This window comes from Sapajus apella, unplaced genomic scaffold (genome assembly GCF_009761245.1).
Source record: "Sapajus apella isolate SASKATOON/1434 unplaced genomic scaffold, GSC_monkey_1.0 scaffold8, whole genome shotgun sequence".
Taxonomy (NCBI): Eukaryota; Metazoa; Chordata; class Mammalia; order Primates; family Cebidae; genus Sapajus; species Sapajus apella.
The window spans coordinates 27,522,237-27,528,136 of NW_022436948.1; the positions used below are offsets into that span (position 1 = coordinate 27,522,237).

Sequence of the window (5,900 nt, forward strand, 5' to 3'; positions counted from 1 at the left end):
TAATATTCTGTTTTGAAGCACCTAGTATCTACAAGTTCACTCTTCTAAAATACTGCCATAAGTGTTTAATCAATTTCCACAGTTCCTCTCAGGCTAGTTTTTATGTAGCAGAGTCAACTCCTAAAAATATATATTCACTTATATATGATATGAACTGAGAGCTCACTGATGAAAAGCCTCCAAGGGCTTCCCATTTGACTTAGGAAAAACAATCCAATATTGTTGATATGGCCAGCAAGACCTTTCACGGCCTTACTTCACCATCTTACTGTCTTTGGTATAGCTCAAATATGCCACACTGTGCTCTCCTTGAAAACCTGACCAGCTCCTCCCTCTGCCTCCGGCTACCCTTTCCCGAGATATGCATGGCAGCATACACCTTCACTTCTCACAAGTCTCTTCTCAGATGCCACCAACTACCAAAAACCATCCGCAACCAAAAATAAAACAATCACTCCCCATAGCCACCCAACCAACTTTATTTTTCTTCACACTATTTGACACTGTCAAAAAGTCTGATTTTTTTTAATTTGATTTTTGTTTTAATGTCTTCCCCCTCCTCTCCATGTGCCCCCAGCGCCATCTGTAGACTATAAGAACCATATTTGCTTGGGACTTTTTGTGTTCACTACTGTAACCTGAACTCCTACAAGAGTGCCTAGTATATAGTAAGCATTTAACCAATGTTGATAGATCGAATTGAATCATTCTTGCCAATTTTCTCCTTACATTTCAGCTGAACTAAATCTGCCTGATCCACAGTTTGCTTGGAATTTAGGCTAAATTCTAACCACACACACACATAGCACACACATGTAACATATGTATACTAAGACTTTTAAAGACTTGTTAAAAAGCTTCTCAAGGGCATGATCTACCTTTGCTATATTATTGTTAGGATTTAAATTTTGTACAAGAAATATACTTTGTGTATGCAAAATTTAAGAGGGAAAAAGTAAGATACACGTAAGACTATGGTAGGTATACTATATCAGTTTACTATATGAAATGTGAATATGTAATAGACATATCAATAAGAGTGTAATATATGTTAAATATGTAATAGATGAGTATACAATATATAATACATATATATAGCTTTCTGATGACCTGTGCCATTCTAAACAAAATAATGTTTATATCAAGGAGTATTATTTATTCTTATATATGACTGTATCATGTTTATTTTCCTTGAATTGTACTCACTTGGATTAATCCATGGCTTAACTTATTTTTCCTCTCTTCATTATATCCAGTCTTAAAGAAAATCCTGCATCCACCTTTATAGGATTGGTAGAAGCTTAGCAAATCTACTCCCTAACTCATTCCTTTCTACTGACCTATGGTTTCATAATGTGATTTTTTCCACCAAATATGGTGACTGAAAAGTACAAACATTACATCATAGTGAAGCAGCATATATTCTGCCATGGGGATCAGATATTTTTGGAGATCGATAGCTCTAGATAACAAATAGATCGGTAAAAGAACACAGTCTACCAAACTGCAATTGACTTTGTAAATCTTAGTTTCCTATTTTCTCATAGACATCAGGTCATTTTCATGTAATTATCAGGTCTGAAGTTAAAATATCACTGAGATTTGCAGTCCATGATAATATTGGTTCTTTTTACTATGGCTATGATAGAAGACAGACAATGAATATCCAGACTTTTATTTCCTTAAATTAAAAATAATGAGCCTTAATATGGAATATTCTGTACATTAATTTAAAAGGATATCTATAAAAAACAAGAAGAAGAGCAATGTGTTTGAGTTTCTCTATAAAAACAAGCCACATAAACAAAACCACATCTAACAAAAGAGATGTACAAATTTGCTGTGCTTTCTGAGTCTGGAGAAGCTCATGAATGAGGTAGAGAAACACACACCACATTCTGACATTGGCTGCCTCAGGATAAGAGGAGGAAATAATTAGTAACTTTCTCTTTATATGTGTCTGTTTTGAGTTTTAGAATCTATTGCCTTCATAATCATATATCTATATAATTATGTTTACATAATATGTACTTACGTAATTTACTTACATATACTTATATAATTTACTTAAATATATATGTCTGTAATATACAATTACATGTATAAAATATATAATGGTATATTATAATCCTGTACAAACTGTGTGTGTAATATGCACATATTAACATATACACATACATATATGTATATTCAAATTCACCAGTTTTTAATTTAACATTGTTTTTCTGTGTTTTATTCTGGAGGCAATTATTAAGTTTACTACTATGTCAACTGTCTTTGGGTAAGAAATATTACATTAAAATGTATATTTTACTTTCAGGAAAGGTTGTGAACCTGTTCCACTAAAATACTGATTAGTCATTTAGCCAAAACCAGTATTTTAAATATTCTAATAAGTAATGAGAAACAGTACAGTATTTCCACCAATCCATTGCATATGCTCTGTACACATTTCAGAAGAAAATATATGACTGATTTAAAATTTTTATTATAAATAATAAACATATTAGGATGCATGGCTTTGAGATAGCAATGGTACTATATATAACATCTGATGTAAGTGTGTATTGCTTGCAGAGATAATCTGGCTTCAATAAAGAAGATGTATTGTTATACCTATTTCATTTATTTTAATAACTAGATCTTCTGACTGACAAAAGTTTAAACCTGCCATAAATGTTAATTATTTTTGGCACAGTAGAAAGAAACAGAATATATTAGTGTTACTATAATAACAATGAATTTATAAGCATTTACATACAAAAATCTCTTTAAAGGAAAAAGAACACTGAATTAGAAGAGAAATACTTTTGTTGGCTTTTCTCAAAATAGGGCTATACTGAAGCTTGCCAAATCCAAAAATTATTAACTGGCAGAGTCAAGTTAAAAACATTTCAGCTTCACATAAAAATATACTTTGAGTTCTAGGGGTGCTACTCATTCTCTGCTCTATAGGAGCATACAAAACTAGAACAGTGAAAAAAAATCACCAAATATGGTATGGCATGTTACAGTGCAATATTAAAATAATATGTCTTTCAAGTAATTAAGATTTACTGTTATTTTGGAGCTATCTCATTTCAGTGCCATTTTAATAATCAATAACCTGAAATCAAAAGTAATAAATCAATAGTCATCAAAAATTTCCATAAACTAACATACATCCAAATCCTTCATTTCACATTTATTCTTAAAACAGTTAAAACCAAAACATACTTATTAAAGTGGGATATCTAAAATGCTTAAACATTTTACTTTCAAATCTGTCAGTTGAAATCATCCTCCCTATAATAAAAAGTCTTCTTTTTAGATTCCCTAAAAACTACTACACAATAATATCAATAATGTTAGTAAAGTACTTCACTAGGAATAATCAGTCTAATTCATTGTAGGTCTCTTTTCTCAGTTTGAAAACATGTAACTTCTAAACACCAAAATTCACAGTAGTAAAAATTAAAAAAAATATTAAAAGAGGTCCAGTCATAGTTAGGTTTCCATGAAGTCAAATTTTACTCTTGCTATTTTTATTGCTGTTGTTTACAAAATACCAAAACTATTTTAGAGACAAAAGTGAACAGAAAAAATACCACCATTCAATTTAATAGCTATAAATTTACGATTTTTTTTGAGTCACAGTGTCTATTGGTAAAATGCTACTTTTAAAAAAGTTTTATTTTAAATGTTGACATTAAATATATCATCATAAGAAGCCGAATGTATAAAATTATAATACTGGAGACACTATTTTCAGTTTTTAAGAAATGTTTGAAAATAAGTAATTTTATATGCTCTATTTACAATTCATTCCTTATAAATCTTGTTAGCTGATATTAGCCATCCAGAAATTCTTTATTCACAACAGTAACTAACAGAATTTAAAATGAGGTAAAGATTTTGTAAACCATATGTTTACTTATGAGGTTTTACAAGTCATATTCCAACTCTGTGAGAAGCTACAAATATTAACAAGATGATTGATGGGTTGGTCCAGTTTTTCCAAACAGTAGAATATTAATGTAGGCTGCAGAAAGAATGTTTTTCTTCATTGACCTCGTTCATTCATAGTTGGCAAAATATTTGGAAACTAAAACAGCACGGAAGTCTAGTCTCCTCTACAGACCATGAATATGCCGAAAGAAAAGTAAAAATGAAACTTACAACCCAATGTCTCAAGATTTTAACTTTATCATCTATTTTTTGTTTAAAAAAATTCTACACCATATATAAGCAGTTCAATTATGCATACATATACAAACACACATCCATATTCATATATGTATGTTTGTGGTTTAACATTTGTTTAAATAACAAATGGTTACTGACCCATGTAATATTGAAGTAAACTAGTTAAATATTGATAACAAAATCTACAGTAAACTGTTAAAAATCAAGCACCTCATTACCTGATCAAGCAATACATCTACATTTATTGAATAAAATAACGTCAAGATTCTGGTCGTTTTATGGTATTTGTAGTCCTAGTAGAACATACGGAAAAATCAACAAAAATCCATAATTAATTCTCTGAGGACCTATACTTTAAAATGCTCCAGTAGAGAGATTTCACAATACATTTGTTTTTCTTTAATGTACACACTAGAAGTTATTTAAGATTTAAAGAAATCTAATAAGAGATCCACTCTCTACATTGGTTAGAATTTGCCATTTCCTAATGAGTAGTTTATACTCTAGGGGCACCTGTCGCAAATGCTTCAAGTCTCCAAATATTGCCCCATGAAACTACACGTGGGAGGTTGGTAATTTAAAAGACAGTTACAAATAATTTTTCACTGATAAGACAAGTAATGATCAAGATATATGATTGGCAAGAAACAGTGGGTAATCTCCCCATTGTGGGAACTAAGTAAAATAATAACAGGAAAAGGTTATGAGTCTATTATCTTTAAAGTGGTGCCTTCAATCTAAAATCTATTCAAATTGGTACCCACTTCTGGACATATAAGGAGGGTCCTTCACCTGTTACTGCTAGAAGACTCATTGCTCCTGCTACCAGAAGACAGTTGCATTTGCTCTGCAGTGAACGTTTTCTACAAAGTGCTGGAAGGCATGCCTAAAAAGACCAGGAACAGAGACTCCCTCCAGATTATTTAGAACAAGCTGTTTGGTTTTGTACCTGATTGTTCATAAAAGTTTGTACCTTTGCAGAAATTGATCAGTAATATTTGTTTCTTGGTTTTTGTTTTTCAAACAACCTCATTAGTAGCGAAGTTGTAAGAGAAGAGACATTTACCTCCTACCTATCTCTCATTTGTCAAAGGTCAAAATATTGACAAAAAATCCCTAATTTGTTGAAGCAATGAATTACCTTAGATCAATTCCTACTCTCAGCATGTTAAATAGGAAATAACTCAGGTTAGAGCAGTCTATTTTTGCTAGAGAAAGTCACGATCAGTCAGGATACTTTAGATGATGCTAAGTACCAACCAGTTGAAAATCACAAAGGAGTATTTCTCCCTCAAATTAAACATTCATTACATGTTAGCAGGAAGCTTTGCTCACCATAGCATCTTAGCTAAGCAGGATAACAGGGCAGCTTTCACCTCAAATGTGGAGAAAGATGCAAGTAAGATGAAAGAACACTAGAAATTAAATGCTCTGGCCCCAGGCGCACTTGGCCACAATTACTTTTCTAATCCCATCTAAATCACGAAAGCTGGGAAATGCAACGTGATTCAGTCACCCAAAACATGAGAAAATCAGGAATATTTGTTATTTATCATAGCAATTTAATACCTCAGTTGAAAACTCAGGTTCCCTGTTTTGAAGAGTATATCTTAAGTTGTAGTATGCCCTAAAATTGTACTTTTCTTCAAAAAAAAAAAAAAAAAAAAAAAAAAAAAAAAAAAAGGGGGATAAAATTTGGGTTAGTAATTAAAAAA

The 5,900-nt window shown here is 31.4% G+C and overlaps 1 long non-coding RNA gene across 1 annotated transcript in view; it reads right to left on the minus strand.

Moving 5' to 3' along the window:
- Positions 1-3,076: 3,076 nt before the first annotated feature.
- The window catches only part of LOC116550594, a 110,093-nt gene continuing 107,269 nt past the window's right edge, over positions 3,077-5,900 (minus strand). Inside the window, exon 3 of the long non-coding RNA XR_004268500.1 lies at positions 3,077-3,106. This is a non-coding gene — a long non-coding RNA (uncharacterized LOC116550594). The remainder of the gene's footprint in view (positions 3,107-5,900) is intronic.